Source organism: Puma concolor, chromosome D3, assembly GCF_028749965.1.
Source record: "Puma concolor isolate L17-30 chromosome D3, mPumCon1.1.hap2, whole genome shotgun sequence".
NCBI classification, from domain to species: Eukaryota; Metazoa; Chordata; class Mammalia; order Carnivora; family Felidae; genus Puma; species Puma concolor.
In genome coordinates, this window is record NC_141678.1 from 34,600,719 (window position 1) to 34,619,516 (window position 18,798).

General features: G+C 46.8%; 1 long non-coding RNA gene across 1 annotated transcript in view; it reads right to left on the reverse strand.

Moving 5' to 3' along the window:
• Positions 1 to 7,781: 7,781 nt before the first annotated feature.
• Positions 7,782 to 18,798, reverse strand: part of LOC112868276 (uncharacterized) — a 51,417-nt gene continuing 40,400 nt past the window's right edge. The window contains exon 9 of the long non-coding RNA XR_015242433.1: positions 7,782 to 8,165. This is a non-coding gene — a long non-coding RNA (uncharacterized LOC112868276). The remainder of the gene's footprint in view (positions 8,166 to 18,798) is intronic.

Genomic DNA, 18,798 nt, shown 5'->3' on the forward strand with positions numbered 1-18,798 from the left:
TGAAAAAGGCATTTCAGAGCATTAACCCTTGGCTCTTGACTTTCACCAAAAAGTCCTAAGTGAAATTGGGACAGATGGTACTTCTTTGACATGACGAAATATCTACTGCAGAGCAGAAGCCAACATCAGCTTGCCCCAGCAGTGAAGCTCTCGGGTATCGTGCCGGAAAATAGAGAGAAAGAAGGGAGATGTAAGGCAAAATGGTCATTATTTGTAGAGAATATGATTATACACAGGAAAACCCAGAGGAATCCATTTAAAAAGTAACAGAATTAGGGGCGCCTGGGTGGCTCAGTCGGTTGGGCGTCCGACTTCGGCTCGGGTCATGACCTCGCGGTCCGTGAGTTCGAGACCCGCATCGGGCTCTGGGCTGACAGCTCAGAGCCTGGAGCCTGTTTCGGATTCTGTGTCTCCCTCTCTCTCTGCCCCAACCCACTCGCATTCTGTCTCTGTCTCTCTCAGAAATAAATAAACATAAAAAAAATTAAACAACAACAACAACAACAACAACAACAACAAAGGGTAGAAGCAGCCCAGGTGTCCATCAAAAGACAAATGCAGAAACAAAATGTGGTCTAGACCTGGCTGGACTATTACTCAGCCTTAAAAAGGAAGGAAATTGCGACGAACATGGATGAACCTCGAGGCTACTACACTAAGTGAAATAAGCCAGTCCCCAAGAGACAGACACGGTATGTTTCCATTTCTATGCTGTCCCTAGAGCAGCCAAATTCATAAAGACGGAAAGTAGAATGGTGACTGCCAGGGGCCAGGGGAGGAGGGAATGGGGAGGGATTATCTAATGAGTACAGAGTTCCGGTTTTGCAAGATGAAAAGAGTTCTGGAGACGGACGGAGCGGATGGTTGCACAACCACGTGAATGCAATTTAATACCACTGGGCTGTCCACTTAAAGGTGGCTAAGGGGGTGAATTTGGGGTTCTGTGTATTTTACCACCATTAAAAGAGAGCGAGCGAGAAGAAGCAGGCCTGGGTTAAATAGCCTTTATCGTTTTACCCAGTATATGGCCCAAGCGGCCTCGGCTAGCCATGGTTTGTTCATGGCCAGGCGTCTACAGCAGGCACACCAGGTAAGCAGTCCCTTGCAGAATGCAGTGGGGAGGGGAGAGTCCCGTATGGAAATGTCACCCCCTGCCCAGGCCAGTGCCGAAAGGCAGGCCGCACAGGGGCACCTGCTTGTCCCCTGGAGCCAGCCACTGCTCGCCGTCCCGTTCAGCGGAAACACCAGGCTGGCAACCGAAAGCGCTCCAACGGCGATTTAAATCTTCGTGGCAATCTCTGGGAAGATGGCAAAGGGAGGTCTCATTCAAGACTCAGAGCGAAGTCTGATTTTATGATTCTCTGGCCTCTGTCTCCGTGTCTCTCCCCATGCCACCCACATCCCTTCCCTCCCTTTAGCTGCCAAAGAAAACTCCCTCCCGCCGGCCGGCTCTGGCTGTGCCTCCTTCCTTCCTCTCTCGCTGATGTGGATCTTACACTCCCCCCACTCCCCGCCTTCTCCGAGCCATGCCAGTCCGGGCTGTTTCCATCTCCCTCGACCCAGCAAAGCAGAACAGAGCAGGCAAAGACAGACCTCTCTTTCCCACGCAGGGATCAGAGGGCAGCGAGCAAGCACTCCAACGTCCTCCCGTAGGATGTGAAGCGCCGTTGCTGTGCTGTTTCATTTTCCCCAGGGTGTTCAGGGTTCGGGAGGCCGCAAGCCAAAACGCTTCGAACATCACACAGGCTCAACTGTGAGCGAGTGGACTGATCACGATCCCCAAGGATGGTTGAGGAACAGCCCCTGGAGCCACTTTGTTTACATTAGGACGCGGTGAACCTTTAAGCCCGTCCCACAGGTCTGCTACTGGGCGTTGCACCGGATGGAGCCCCCTTTCCCAAACCTCCTTGTGGTGAGGCAAGCACCTTGGATTTTACCGTCAGACTATAGAAATGCCCTGTCCCTCCAAAGCCACGTGTCCTTCTGATACATTATGAGACAAAGCCAAATAACCGAGAGCTCTCTCTTCAAATCCCATCAGTACCCATGCAGGCTTCTGAGCCGCCCTTAGGTGCCATGAATCTTGCCAGTTTATAAGTCTCTGGTCCCGTGTTTGTGCTAGTCTACCTTCCGAAGAGGCACATGTGAGTCCCTTCTAAGTTTGGGGGATGCATGGACTCAGGAGCTGGGCTGAGCCTTTTGCTCTTGGGGTGTTTACTCTCTGGACTCCCTGGGGGTGGAGTGGGGGGGCTCAGGTGAGGCCCCAGCCACCTCCTGCTGGGTCACGGCTAGTTCACATCATTGCAACGTCTTCCAACCCAAGGCCAAGCCCAGAGTTTCTGTGCCTCTGGGTTTTCCATTTGATGTGGTTTTTGAAAATACAACTAATCCGTAAAGAGCATCTCTTATTTCAAATCACAGCTCAGGGCTATTTTCCAGGAAGGAAGTTAAACTCCGCTCTGAACTCTCTCCTTCCCATTTTCATCATGGGGACCCGTTAATTTAATTCACCCCCCAACTGAGCGTCCGTGGCAGAGGGGACAGAAGGCGCTTTGGGAAAGACTTGCACTTACAGAACTGTCCCTGTCACCCCCGACCCCCTCCGAGGCCAAGGCAAACCCAACCACGTGCCATGTCCTGGAGCCACACAGCCTGCCTCTCAGGCCAGGCTCAGGCCTCACCACACCAGCCACAAGAATGTTCCTTCCCATTCTCTCCCTGGGCCTCCGCGTTCTCCTTTATGAAGAGGGCGTAGCAACCTCCAATAAAAGGAGGAAATAAAAAGTAATATTGGCTGATGGCCAAGCAACAGCTGAAAGTTATCACTTGGCTTCTTCACATTTCTCTGTCTGTGGATATTTACTCTAAAAAGACACATTTGCCCTGTAAAGCGGTTCCATGCTGTTGCTCACAGCAAACGTGATGATCGAACGGACAACAATTCTCAACTTAAAGCTCGCATTTTCACACGGTCCCAGGAAGTGACTTTTTCAGGTGTCATAGTTGTGCGCGGCGTAACTTACAGACACGGAGCGCCATCCAGAGGTCCTGCCGGAGCGGTCAAGGCAACGTCCAGCCCTGCTGCCCCGGCGGACCGTGAGCTTGGCATCCTTTTCACCGAGCCACTGTGACAGCAGGCTTAGCCTGCAAAGTGGCGAGAGGTCGACGCCACACAGAACGCAGAAACCCTCCACCCCACTCCCCTCCGACACTGTGACCCAAAGTGAGCATTGTGTGGGGCGCCTGGGTGGCTCAGTCGGTTAAGCGTCCGACTTCGTTCGGCTCATGTCATGATCTCACAGTTTGTGGGTTCGAGCCCCGCGTCGGGCTCTGTGCTGACAGCTCAGAGCCTGGAGCCTGTTGCAGGTTCTGGGTCTCCCTCTCTCTGCCCCTCCCCTGCTTGTGCTCTGTCTCCCTCTCTCTCGAGAATAAATGCACATTACAAAAAAAAAAATGTGAGCGTTGTATAGGCGTGGATCCCCCGTGTAGTGAACAACTGCCAGTAAATGGCACTGCTTTAGGCCCTTGACATGCCTCACGTTAGCCTCGCAACAAGTCTGATATGGATCCTTCTGTTCCTCGGAGAATCCGAATTCTGCAGAATGCTGTTTATGGACCCTCTGGGGCGGTGGGCATCCCACCCAGCTGCCTGAAATGTGTTATTCCTGAGGTCCGGGCTTCTCTGGTCCCACAGTAAGGAAGGACTGATAGGGTGGGCCCGAGGGGGCCTGACTTGCAGGGGAAAGTGAGGGAAAAACTCACTCTAAGGGACGAATGAGCTGAGGTAGATACACACCTGTGGCTGAGGAGGAACAGGTCAGACTCCCATGGAAGGGTGCCTGCCGAGTCCCTGTCACTCATGCTGCCCCAGCTCAGGCCGTTTTGACACATACCTGGTGGGGGGTGGGAGTGGGGGACCAAAAGCTGAAGAGCTCTTCTGAGAGGTCCACGGTCCGCAGATGCCCGGAACAGCAGCCCCATGGGGCCTCCACAGGGCAGTTTGCTAACAGACACTGATTGGCCCTGAAGAAGCATCAGCACGACCACGGCCCTGAGCATCGGGCACCATCAGGCACGCCCGTGTCCCAGGCATTAGCTCCGACGCAGGAACCACTCCAGAATGAAACGGAAGACGAGAGGCTGAGGCTCCCTGCAAAGCCTTTGCAGCAAAGGGGCTGTGCCTTCTATTTTCAATGCACGAATACTTCTCCGTACCTTCTGCTGAGCTCCCCTTGCTCCTGGTTAGATGAATACGTTTTGTGTCGCCAAACCGGTATTTCTGGTCTCCGCCTGGTCCCTGAGCCAAAGGGAGTGAAGCAGATTTGTGGCCCCCATCCTGTCAGCTTGTCTCTGCGGCAGGCACCCGTGGGCAGCCCCCTGGGCTGCAGAGCTATCGTCAGCTTTGCTGTCTCTGCCCCCCAGCACCCTCTCGGACTTAGAGAAATTGAGGTTTTGCTTGCAACATTTCTTTGGGCACATCAGAGAAACAAGCTGTATCTTCCAGGCGTTCTCGTATGATCTTCACCGGATGTATGGAGCCTGCGTCCTCTGTGATGTCATGTGCCACTCTCCCCCTCTCGTCCTCTCCCCTGGCATAATTTACTTTTTTGACGCAGATAATGCAGCTCTTTGACAAACTTTCTCCGAGGCAGAATCCTCTTATCCTCTCCTAAACCAAAGGTATTTTTGCAAAAACAACAGGGTGTAAACTCTAAGGGGTGTTAAGCCCGGGGATTGCACGGCGAGCCGACCGGTAGACCATCACCCCTCGCACAGATGAAGGGACCTCGGGCCTAGAAACGGTGTCACCACAGCGACACTTTCAGAACCTGGTGTCCGACAAGCAATCGGATTTAACCAGGCGTTTGTATGACCTGTGAATTATGGGTCCTTCCATTACAAGCGTGCTTTTACAAGCATGACTTCGGCTAAGATCCCCATGTCGCTGGTGTCTGGAGGAACGGGGGGCAGAGCTACTGGATGGGGCAGGACAGGATGGGGGGACATCCTGAAGTTTGGGAAGAGGTAAAGTCCCACCCACTCGTGAAATGAGAGCACTCCAGACCTTCAGGCAAACTCCAGAAGTGTCCCTCCTCCCCGCGTGCTGGGACCCTCTCCAAATGAATGAGAAGATCACGGAACTCTCCGATTAAGATGCACATATCCTTGGAGAACAGCACGGACGCTCTCAGCCATAGTAGTTTAGGAAGGATCACTTCTCAGGAACAAGCCACACTGCTCCTGGGGCTGATGGCCAGAAGCAGGGGGGCGGGGGGCGGGGAGGGCATCAGTGCCAGGAGAGGGCAGCTGGGCAGGAGAAGGAGAAGTCTGGAGCCACTGGACTCGAGCGGAAGGGCATGTGAATGTAGCCTGGGAGCAGCAGGGAAGGATTCTGGGGAATTCTGGACTCGTTCTCTTACTTTCTGTGTGCAGTCGATCGGCAAACCCTGCCAACTCCACCTTCCAACAGAATGTGAATCCCCTTCCATGGCCATACTCTCTGCTCAGGCCACCCTTGCCCTCATCTGGGTTAGAGCCTCAGCCTCTCCCTGGCCTCAAACCTGCTGTGTCCCCCTCCCATCCATTCACTCTCCGCATTGCAGTCACACACTCTTTTGATTATTCAAGATGTATCTATCTGATGTCGTCTACTCTGCTCAAAGCCAGTTCCCTAGCCGGCTTTTTGGATGAGCGTCTAATTCACACAGCGTCGCTCACAGAGCCGTGACAGACTATCTCCACCTGAAGCTTCAGCCTCAGGTCACTTCTTCTCACCACCCACCCAGCGCTCCTGCCAGACCCACCGCCATCCTGTCTCTCCAAAAAAGCCTGTGTGTTCCTCCAGGCCCCGTGCCCACTGTTCTGGTCCTTTCCCTAGACCATCTTCCTCCCTTGTCCCCTTGCTCACTCCTCACATCATGTACAAGTCACGGATTTGTGTATTCCTTCCAGATCCCACCAGACCGGGTGAGTTTCATCAAAGGCAGAGGTTCTCAACTCTGGCTGCCCGTGAAAATCTCCCGGAGAGTTTGAACAGAAACTGCATCAACGCCCAGGCTCACCTTCCCCTGGAACAATTAAATCCGCCTCCCTGGGGTGTGCTTGGGCCAGGGAAGTCTGCCAGGGGGCCAGGTCGGAACATTGGCATAGCCCATGCTGCCCAAGGAGCGAGTGATTTCACCACCATAACCTTGATCACAAACTGGGAATTGCGGGCATCGCCATCACGTGATCATCACCATCGTTACCATTTCAATCATGATAATCCTTGACACGCTTTTCAAATATCCATGCCTGTCTCTGGATTTTCACATATTCAAAGTTGAAAGCCATGCCCAACTTCAGCCCCAGGCTCCCTTCTAAAGCGTGCTTTTGACCTACAAAGAGATATCACCTATTTTCTACTTGGCCACTTAAGACACCAGGTGCCGTATCTCTATTCACTTCTGTTGTTTTGACACAGGAAATAAAGCCAACAAGTGAGGCCACATATTGGAATGGAGTTTTCTGGAGGCTCTCAGGCTCTGGCTGCAGGTGCCAAACCATATCAGCACAGAAAGGCTCTCTTAGCCATGGCCTGGACAAAGAACTCTTCTCTCGTCATTGTTTATTACGAAGAGCCCGCAGAGATTCCTGAAGATTACTCAACAGTGCCTGCGACTCTGGCCTCTGTTGATGGCTGAGTGACTGTCATTGTTTTTAGAGTACAGCTCATAACATGGGCTAGAATCACTCGGGGCCAGTTAATCAGAAGGCAGAGGTGATAACAGCATCTTTATGATATACAGTTATGTGATAAGATGCAGACGTAATGAGAACTCTTTTCTGCTGGGAAAGATTAAAGACATGAAGTCCTGGCTTAGGAAGAAAAGACTCTTTGTCCTGTTGAAGCAAAGTGACCGGATGTCTTGATTTAAGCGGAACGGGGCCTGATGCCTTAGGACTTGCCCCCCATCTGTGATCTGGGGTTATTTCCTTCTGTTTTCTAGGTTTCTGAGGCACCACTTAAAAGAATCTGAACTCTTCTGAGGCTGGCCTTCCTCCCCTGGGAAGTAGCAGCCCCACTCAGAGACCGGGGCTGGGCCATCCCAAGCACAGAGAGGAGGCCGGGGGAAGCGTGCCCTGACCTGCTTTCTTAGCACCCGTTTTGGGGGGATGTGGCATCAGCAACTTGACAAGACCAGCATCTGTGATCCAGAAGCAGCTCCCCGCTGGTCCCCTTCCATGGAAGCTGCTCTGGGTTTCCTCCTGCAAGGATCCATCAGATGGGCCCATCAACCGTGTCAGAGGAATAGGAAGAAAAATCCAGGGGTTTGGAACTGTTCTAAGTTGGTGGCCATGGTGGGAGTGGGGAGAAGTCGGGAGTGGGAAAATGGGGAACCTGCCAGTGACTAACCAGCCATCTGGCCTGGAGCAAAGTGGTTTTCCTTCTCTATGTCTGTTTTCTTCTTCTGTGAATTTAGAAAAGTGAATGGAAGACCACCGCTTTGTCCCCAAAGGCAAGGTCTATATCCATTACGGTTGACATTGAATCTCCAGCACCTTGCATGGTGCCTGGGGCACGGCAGGACCTCCGTAAAAGCTGCTGAATGAAGTAATGAATATCTGCGGGAATGCAACAACCTCTAAAGGTCCCCTTTGGCTCTCAATTCTGTGATTCTTGCCAGATTTTTTTTTTTTAATCGCTCAGCCTGCAAAATTTGCGCTGAGCCCAACCCCTCATAACTTGGTCACTGCGCAATGAGTGACGGGATCGGCCTAAATGCTTGAACCTCTGTGGGGATTCCCAAAGAACACCAAGAAACACAGCCAAAAGGAGAGAGGGATCACATTTAACAACCTCTAATTTTTCGGTCCCGGGGGACCGTGGCACGCTCTAGATCTGGAGACAGAACACATGATCTGAAAGTCACTTTTGTCAAATACCAGATTTTTGCCTTTGAATAGGTTGCTTGATCCCTCTGAAACTCAGTTTACTCATCTGTAAAGTTGGATAACGTTGTAATTATTACACAGACTCACACACGTATACTCACGCACTCACGCCGGGTTGTCTTCGTGATTAAATGAGAAAATATTCGTGACCAGACTTCGTAACAAAAGAAATGCAATCACGTGCCAGGCTTCACGATCATGTAAGGCCAGCGGTTATCTTCAAAACTGGTCTAAGTGAACAGAACATAAAAAGCAATTACTGATGTAACTCCCCCAATGCTGCCACTATAGAACTTTTGAACATCAAACAAATCTTCTGGAATAACGTCTTAATGTTTTTAGTATACACATCGAGGAGCATGTGGATTCAATTTCACTACATACATACACTGGGGTTGCAGAAGAACATCCTGGGGAAGAAATGTGAGATTTGGGAGAACCCGAAGCTATAAAAAAAAAAAAAAAAAAAACACACGATAATTCAAAAGAAAGGAAAACTAGTATTTCATGAGTGCATGGTATTGGCCAGATGCTTTCTGTACATCATCTCCCTTAATCCTCACAAAACCCCATGGAATGTGGACTGCTGCCCCTCGTTTATAGATAAGACAACAGGAGTTCAGAGAGGGTGAGTTATTTACAGGAAGTCACGAAGTGTGCCAAAGCTGAGACTTGACCCTGAGTCTGACTCAGGCTAACGCTGCTTGCCACGTTCTCCTCTGCCCTGCCCTGCTTCGCAAGAGAGTGGAGTCATTACCACCCCCTCTGCACATAAAAAGTCACCTTCCCTCAGAAAAATGTGGATGTCCCCCCCCCCCAGAGGCTCTGTGGACCTCAAAAGCTCTGGACGTTGATATGTTTTCTTAGCCCCTATTGGGAATAATCCATAAAATGGTCCCGCTCTGAGAATTAACGTCAATGACCACCGTGCTAATGCTAAGGCAGAAACGCATTGCCGAGTGCATTTGCTTATTTAGTAAATATTTATATGTCTCAGGCACTCGGCCACATCCCAGCCAGGCTCGTGAAAACACCATATTTGGGAGCTTTCCATTGGAGCAGAGACTCTTTGATAAACAGTGTGGAAATGACCATGAAATTAGCTAGGACTTCTTGGCTTTCCTGGAAGAATCTGGCTAACCTTCCCCTTCCATTTCCAGGGCAGCACTAGCTTGCTGTCTTCTCATGAGAACAACAGAGTCTGCTGCTTTCTCCGCACTTGGCCGAGTCTTTCCAGCAAGACAGGATGAGACACCTGTCAAGGCAGTGACCCGCACAAGCATTCCGTCAGGCCTGAGGAAGAGCTGGCCGGCGCACACGGGAACGGCCACCTGACACCTTAAGTCTGCAACCAGAGCTGGACATACAATCTGCACAGCTGTCAGGAGGAAGAAGGGAACAGATACTCCATGCGATATGTGCATCCCGTCCCGGTGGTCTTTTTACATCTTCCTGTACAGAAAAGAGGAGAGGGGGCTTGTGGAAGGTCAAGGCCAGGGGACATGGTTTCGGTTGAGGGGCGCTCCTGAGGCTATTCTATCCTCTGTCAGGAGATGCTGTCTCACACACACAAGCCTGAGAGATGCTTAGTTACAAGATCTCGCTCTTAAACAGACCAAAGAGAAGTTTCCAAGCTCATAGGTGACTTAAAAAAAAAAAAAAAAAAAGCTCCCAGGGTAAGATTTCTCAATGTGGACATTTCCCGATGTCGCTTAGCATACCGCTTAAGAAAATAATTTCTAGGGGCGCCTGGGTGGCTCAGTCGGTTAAGCGTCCGACTTCGGCTCAGGTCACGATCTCGCAGTCCATGAGTTCGAGCCCCGCATCGGGCTCTGGGCTGATGGCTCAGAGCCTGGAGCCTGCTTCTGATTCTGTGTCTCCCTCTCTCTCTGCCCCTCCCCCGTTCATGCTCTGTCTCTCTCTGTCTCAAAAATAAATAAACGTTAAAAAAGAAATTTAAAAAAAAAAAGAAAATAACTTCTATTTGCATGACATTTTATAGTCTATCAAGTACTTTCATTTTCATTACCCTCATATAACCATTTGCACAACTCTTGAGGCAAAAATGGTTATTGTTGCTGTTGTTATTCTCGTATTAATCGTGTGAAAACCAGCTCAAGCGGAAGTTAAGATAGCTGCCAATGCCCGACTTTGTCATTAACGTTGGAACTCGAACGCACGTTTTCTGGCCAAAAATCCTACGATCTTTCTCAGGATTTCTCTTGGGATTTCTGTCATCGCTTGGCCAACAGTTTCTTGCGATAGGAATTACATCTCCTGATGTATCTAAACAAAATGCAAACTTTATGGATGGTTTTAATATGGAGCCTGCAGTGAACACTTCCGCAAAATAATTGAATAGACGACATTAAACAATATGAAAGACAACCGTGTCCATTTCTGCGATCACATTTTCATTACCTGTGCCCATCGTTGTCATCATCACGAATGCACATTTCGCTTGTGCTCCCAATACGCATGTACGTGTGCCATTTTGATTGGCCCACACGATCCTCCATTATATTCGTGCACCACAATTTACCAACCCATTTCTCCATTTGGGGCTTCCAAGATAGTTTTCCTTTAAAACAGAGTTATGAGCTCCTCCCCCTGCATGTACCTGGCTGTGCCTCTTCTGACAAGCTCAGTTAGCCGGACAGGTAAAATTCTTGTTTGTACCTGAGCTACTTATTAAAAAGTAAAGCTTTTCAGGGTGGCTGGGTGGCTCAATCAGTTAAGCGTCTAACTCTGGCTTTCAGCTCAGGTCATGATCTCATGGTTCGTGGGTTCGAGCCCCATGTCAGGCTCTGTGCTGACAGCTCAGAGCCTGGAGCCTGCTTCAGAGTCTATGTCTCCTCTCTTTCTGCCCCCCCCCCCCCCGCTCTCTCTCTCTCTCTCTTTTCTGTCTCTCTCTCTCAACTAAAATAAAAAAAAATTTTTTTCATAAAAGCATGTACCAAAATGCTTTTTTGACATTCAAGGCCCAGTATTCAGAAAAGTGAGATTCTGCTGTGAAATATGGTAGGAAGCTCTGGGGTCTTTCAGTACAGATGTAAGAGTGTACTCATTCAAAGTCCTGTGCTCATCACTTTGCAGCATGAGGCTGGGAAACCACTGTAGTTGGATTTCCCAAAGTCAGAGCTACCCTTGGTGGTTGCACGGACAGGCGAAGCCAGAGGGCTAGGCTCTTTCATGGTGATTACTCTCCTGGGCTGGCTTGATGTGCAACAGTGGTATTAGGATTTTATAAAGAAAAACCTTTGGGTTTTGGAATCCAGCAGACCTGGATCTGAATCCCATCTCAGCATGATCTTGTATAGGTCAGCTAACTGCTCAGTTACTCCTGGATCTGCTTCTTTTTCTCCTATTTTATCAAAATGTATTAGTCGTGGGGCGCCTGGGTAGATCAGTCAGTTGAGCGTCTGACTTTGGCTCAGGTCACGATCTCGCCGTCCGTGAGTTTGAGCCCTGTGTCGGGCTCTGTGCTGACAGCTCAGAGCTTGGAGCCTGCTTCGGATTCTGTGTCTCTCTCTCTCCCTGCCTCTCCGCGCCAATCCCCCCCCCCCCAACTCTGTCTCTCTCTCTCTCAAAAATGAATAAACCTTAAAAAAAATAAAAAATAAAATTTGTCCTGTGGCTCATTTGGTCAGCGCTCTACTTCAACAAAACCTATCCCAATAAACTGTTTATGGTTGATGGCTGGTTGATGCTTTACCCTTTGCAGTATAGCATCTGAGTTCTAGAAACAGCCTTAATGCCTTCAACTTGGAACTTCCAAAATGATGATCCCAGGTTTGGGGCACGCCATCAGTAGAGGTCTTGGTGGGGGAGCTCCAACCCTCCCTCCCCGTCTCTACCCACAGCGTTCCCTGCTCTTTTAGCCGAGCTCTGCCCAAGCTTGCATTCAAAAAGATTGGGGCGCCCGGGTGGCGCAGTCGGTTAAGCGTCCGACTTCAGCCAGGTCACGATCTCGCGGTCCGTGAGTTCGAGCCCCGCGTCGGGCTCTGGGCTGGTGGCTCGGAGCCTGGAGCCTGCTTCCGATTCTGTGTCTCCCTCTCTCTCTCTGCCCCTTCCCCGTTCATGCTCTGTCTCTCTCTGTCCCAAAAATAAATAAACGTTGAAAAAAAATTAAAAAATAAAAACAAACAAAAAGAAGGAAAAAGTCCCACTTCTGTGGAAGTCAGAATTCTACATTGCAGGACCCCATCCCAGGACTCCTTGCCTAATGTGTGAGCATGATGAGCTACCACTCCCATGATTAGATTATGTTGTTATGACACATTTGACCCTTAGAGAGATTATCCAGGTGGCCCTTAAGGGCAGAGTGCTTTCTCTGGCTGATGGCAGAAGAGGACTGATGGAGAGATTCCAAGCAGAAGGAGAATTGGATATGCATCTTTACTGCTTTGAAGATGGAGACAGACTAATGCTTATTGAGATGTGCAAGGCATTTCCCTCCCACACCCCCAGGAGGCATAACAATCTACTCCCATTTCATACACAAGGCAAGAGAATTCAGTACAGAGTAAGAATTTTCCCAAACTCAGTATGTGTAACTGAGCTTCAAAAACCCGGCTTCTCTTACAACTAAATGAGAAAAAGATAACCAGCTTATTAAAACCCTCTGTAAAAAGTCAAACAGGCAGGTCACAGAAACAAAAATAGAAACGGACCCCGAAAAAGATGCTCAATCTCATTCAAAACTAAATACATGCAAATTACCTGAAATACTGTCTACTTATCTATTCACATAAATTTTAAAGTTTAACAGGTCACGATCTTGGGGTTGTGGGATCAAGCCCCACATCGGGCTCTGTGCTGAGTGTGGAGCATGCTTAAGATTCTCTCTCTCCCTCTGCCTCTCTCGCTCTAAAAAAAAAAAAAAAAAAAATTAAAAGCTTAATAATATCGGGGCGCCTGGGTGGCGCAGTCGGTTGAGCGTCCGACTTCAGCCAGGTCACGATCTCGCGGTCCGTGAGTTCGAGCCCCGCGTCGGGCTCTGGGCTGGTGGCTCGGAGCCTGGAGCCTGTTTCCGATTCTGTGTCTCCCTCTCTCTCTGCCCCTCCCCCGTTCATGCTCTGTCTCTCTCTGTCCCAAAAATAAATAAACGTTGAAAAAAAAAAATTTTAAATAAATAAATAAATAAATAAATAAATAAATAAATAAAAGAGAATTCAGTACAGAGTAAGAATTTTCCCAAACTCAGTATGTGTAACTGAGCTTCAAAAACCCGGCTTCTCTTACAACTAAATGAGAAAAAGATAACCAGCTTATTAAAACCCTCTGTAAAAAGTCAAACAGGCAGGTCACAGAAACAAAAATAGAAACGGACCCCGAAAAAGATGCTCAATCTCATTCAAAACTAAATACATGCAAATTACCTGAAATACTGTCTACTTATCTATTCACATAAATTTTAAAGTTTAACAGGTCACGATCTTGGGGTTGTGGGATCAAGCCCCACATCGGGCTCTGTGCTGAGTGTGGAGCATGCTTAAGATTCTCTCTCTCCCCCTGCCTCTCTCTCTCTAAAAAAAAAAAAAAAAAAAAAAAAAAATTAAAAGCTTAATAATACCAAGTATTAGGGAGGGTAAAACAAAGATGCTGTCTTATATTATTGACAGAAATGTAATTTGGAATATCCTTTTAGGAGATCAATATAGCAAAATTTATCAGAATTCGAAATATACATAGCCTTTGACTCAGGAATCTCTCAGCTAGGAATTGGCCTACAGATGCACTCACGAAAGTATGCCAGTGTGTCTGTATAAGGATGGTCACTAGGGGCGCCTGGGTGGCGCAGTCGGTTAAGCGTCCGACTTCAGCCAGGTCACGATCTCGCGGTCCGTGAGTTCGAGCCCCGCGTCGGGCTCTGGGCTGATGGCTCAGAGCCTGGAGCCTGTTTCCGATTCTGTGTCTCCCTCTCTCTCTGCCCCTCCCCCGTTCATGCTCTGTCTCTCTCTGTCCCAAAAATAAATAAACGTTGAAAAAAAAAAAAAATTAAAAAAAAAAAAAAAAAAAAAAAGGATGGTCACTACAGCATTCTTTGTAATAACAAAAACAGTAACAACATCTTAAATGTACAAGAAGACATATAATAAATTATGATTCAGCCCCACAACAGAACATGTACACAACAGAAAGAATGAGATTGAGGTCAGCCTACATGGTCAAGGATCCAAAATAACCAATAAATCTTCATGGGGCACCTGGGTGGCTCAGTCGGTTAAGCATCCAACTCTTGATTTCCGCTCAGGTCATGATCTCAAGGTTGATGGGTTCCAGCCCCGCCTGGGGCTCTGCGCTGACAGCAAGGAGCCTGCTTGGGACTCTCTTTCTCCCTTTCTCTCTGCCTCTTCCCCACTCGTGTTCTCTTGCTTGCTCACTCTCCCCCTGTCTCTCTCAAAATAAATAAACATTTTTTTAAAAATAAGGCAGAAATCTTCAATGAGAGAAGCAAGATGCCCACCAACATATCATATGATATCATTTGTGCACATCGTTTTTAAACAGTATACATCAGATGAAAATATTTGACTTAAAATTCTTTAGAAGGATCAACAAGAAATCGTTAAGAGCTATTGCTCTTTGGAGAGAAACTCCAGAAAATAAGGATGAGAGTAGAAGAGTTTTGACCTTCCTTAAAATAAAATACTTAAATATGCACGTATATGTATTATTTAAAACGTGTACGTTATCTTTAAGCATATTTACATAAGTGAATGCATGGATGTGGGTGTTTAGTTAGATAATTAATGAATATGGCTTGGAAAAGAATAAACTATGCACAACTCAAAGTCCGTTTCGCAGCAGCTTCTTGTTCCGTAGGATAAGGAAGACACAAAACCAGGGTGGGTGTTTGGAAAAATTCTGTGGAGCTGCTTTGTGCTGGGTAATAGGCACAAGGGATGGTGCCATTTAAATTCCTTTGTCACTGCTTTCACTGTTTCTTTGTTTGTTGGTTGGTTGGTTGGTTTTTGGGGTTTTTTTTAAGTCATTTTCTTAGTGGATGCCCCAGAGAGTGCAACTCACATTTCAATGTATGACAACCCGGCTCAGATTAATACCAACCTAATTTCAATAGCATACCAAACTTTACACCTGTGTAACCCTTGCCCCTCTCCCCTCGTCTGTGCCATTATTATCATGCAAATTAGATCTTCATACTTTGCACGCCCATAAATACAGATTTATAAGTATGGCTTTATGCAGTTGTCTCTTAAATCAGGTAGGAGAGGAAAAAGGACTTACAAACAAAAGTGTATTTGCATTATCTCTTATATTTACCTTGGTGGTTGCCTTTCCAGGGCTTTTTGTCTTCATGTGGACTGAGTTACTATCTACTGTTCTTCTATTCCAGCCTGATGGACTCCCTCTCATATTTTATAGGGAACATCTGCTAGTAACAAATTCTCTCTGTTTTTGTTTATCTGGGAATGTCTTGATTTCTTCTTCATTTTTGTGACGGATAGTTTTACCGGATATAGAATTCCTGGCTGACAGTGTTTTGCTCTCAGCACTTCAAATATGTCATCCACTTAATTGTTCCCACCACCACCTCCCCCCCCCAAAATGATAATTATGTGACAGCTCTTTATCTCAAGTAACTCTTGTAGTTATGATTTACTTCTATCTTGGTGCTTTGAAGATTCTCTCTTGTATTTTGCTTTTAACTGTATTAATATGCTATGTCCAGGTGTGGCTTTCTGCGTGTATACTAATTGGACTTCATTGAGCTTCTTGGATATTAATGTTTTGCATCCAAATTAGGGAGTTTTCAGTCATTATTCCCTCAAATATTCTCTTCCCTCTCACCCCCCCCCCCCCCACCCTGTCCTTCTGAGACTTCTAATATGCTTTTGATGGTCTATTTGGTGGTTTTCATCAAGTCTCTTAGGCTCTGTCCATTTTCTTCATTCTTTTTTCCTTCTGCTCTTCAGACTGGATAATATCAATTGACCTATCTTCGTGTTCAGTAATTCTTCCTTCTGTTCCCTCAATTCTCCCGCAGAAACCTTCTAGTGAGTGTTTTATTTTAGCAATTGTACTTTTCAACTCCAGAGTTTTTATTTGGTTCTTTCTTATAATTTCTATCTCTTTGTTAATAATGTCTATTTGGTGAGACATTATTCTCACAGTTTCCTTTAGTTCTTTGTGTCTATTTAAAAGAGTTGACCTAAAGTGTTTGTCTAATAAGTCCAATGTATGGGCTTCCTCGGGGATAGTTTCTATTGATTGCTTTTTTTCCTTTCTATAGGTCATATTTCATTTTTTTACTTTCTTACAGTTTTTGGTTGAAATTATATGTAATATAATGCTTGTATTATATTTTAAATAATATATAGTGTGGAAACTCAGAACATCAATTTCTCCCCCATTCCCAGAATTTTCATTGTTGCTGTTCATTGTTATTGTTTTTTAGTGACTTTCCCGAACTAATTCTATAGTTTTTGTTGTGTGTGGCCTCTCATGTCCTTGCTAGTTAGCTCTGTAGTCAGCTAATGATTAGAAAGAGATTTCTTTAAGTGCCTAGCACCCATAAGTCTTCCACTTCTTTGCCAGGAGCTCTGTGTGCCTCAGTCAGACAGTTTACACCTTTGCCTTATCCTTCACTTCCCACTTGCACAGAGCCACAAAGTCAGTCAAAGATGAGACTTTATGGTCCTATCAAGTCTTTCCTGGGAATGTGCAGGTCTCTGGGCGGTCCTACAACCTTTCACCTGCACATGACCTTTTGTAGTCCCAGGAATACCCTGGAGCTTTTCAAATTTCCATATGGACATTCCACTCTTTAGACTTACCTTTTAAGCTCTTTGGTTAACCTTTTATTAGTCCCAACTGTTATCCAGTGCCTCAGGTAGCTGAGACGTTCAACAATTGCCTCTCATTGTTTTTGACAAACACCCCTGGGGAAAAGGCTGTTCACACTTGGAAAGCTCCTTGGCAGGTCACATAAAGACAGCCGTGAGAATGGCGTCTTCCAGGGAACAAGCAGATGGGTCAAATAACGACAGTACTCTGGAAACAGGACTTTGAAGGAGCTCCAACCCCATTCTGGCCCCTTTAGTGGCTGCCAGACTGCTGGTTTTTACCATAATCACAGGCTATCTGTTTTCAAGACAACTGTGGAGCCAGGGCAGGGTACCTGGGGAAAGGTTGTAGGAATAGTGCAAGTCAAAACATCATAAAACTCACTGTTTTTACGGAGATTCAGCTATTTTTCTTGAACACTCTTTGGGTTGCCACAAACCTTTGGTTCATTTCCAGAGTTCTGAAAAAGTTGATTCTTACTATTTTTGCCAATGTTTCCATTGCTTTTATGGCAGAAAGAATTTTCAGAGGTCCTTACTGCACCATTTGCACTGATGTCACCCTATTTTATTTAATTGTAATTAATTTAGGTTTAAATAGCCACACAGGATTAGTGGCTACTGTATTGGATGGCACAAGTCTATAAAATACAATGTGCGGGGCGCCTGGGTGGCTCAGTCGGTTAAGCGGCCGACTTCAGCTCAGGTCATGATCTCGCGGTCCGTGAGTTCGAGCCCCGCGTCGGGCTCTGGACTGATGGCTCGGAGCCTGGAGCCTGCTTCAGATTCTGTGTCTCCCTCTCTCTGACCCTCCCCCGTTCATGCTCTGTCTCTCTCTGTCTCAAAAATAAATAAACGTTAAAAAAATAAATAAATAAAAATAAAATACAATGTGAAATCAGTCAATTGGAAGTCAACTCAACTCTTATGTAAGTATATACAAATACAATAAACTTAAAAACAGAAAAACAAAATGGATAACTTGCTTTAAATGAAAAAAATTTATAACATATAGAAAACCTTTTAAAACTTTTCAGAAATATAATAAGAAATACAGATATCTTTCCATATATATTTATGATGTGAAATGGGGCCACCAAAAGAAACCAGTCCTAAGGGCTCCCATGTCCTCATCAATAGCACTGGTGTCAATTGATCTATAGATATTATTTTTTAAATAGACACTAGACTATTTTCCATATTTAATTGTTTAGCCAACATGCAGCTTTCTAAGCTAAATGTAGTATAAATACAACAACAATATCAATAATTGCAGTTATTGAAGAACTGCGTTGTGTTTTGTTTTTTTTTTTTTAGTTTTTATTTTATTTTAGAGAGAGAGAGTGAGCAGGGGAGAAGGGAAGAGGGAGAAAGAGAGAGACAGAGAGAGAGAGAGAGAGAGAGAGAGAATCTTAAACAGGCTCCACACTCAGGGCAGAGCGCAATGTAGGGCTTAATCCCATGATGCCAGGATCATGACCTGAGCCAAAATCAAGAGTCTGATGCTCAACTGACTGAGCCACCCACATGCCCCTACTTTGTGTTTTTCAAACTCTGTTCTTTGATCTTCCCAAGGGCCCAATGAGGTCAAGGGTTATATCTCCACTTTGCCCAGAGAAGACTTAAAGGAGTGCAGCAGCTCGCATAAGACCGCATGACAGTGTATAGAGTCGGGCCAACATCCGAGGCATGCCTAGGCCCATCCTCTTAACTTAGAAAGAGATATGCCCATATTTTGAATCATTTCTGCTTCTCCCGGCGTGTTTCACTTTAAAGCCACTTTGCTTACTTTGAGCGTATCTCTGCCTTGCCCTCTGAGACCGTACCCAAAGGGCACGGAGCCTGTCGGCCAGAGAGCGGCAAATGTGTCTCTCCAAACACATGGACCTTTGTTTCCTGAAAACATTGGCAGAATGGAACATAGCAGAACTATTTACACATCTTGTATTTTCCTCGCCTGGAAAACACGACTCCCCTGCTCTGATAACTCTAGAAGTAGGTTAGGTGGGAACGCTGCAGTTTGGGCCCTAAAAGCCCCATGTCCCATGAAGCC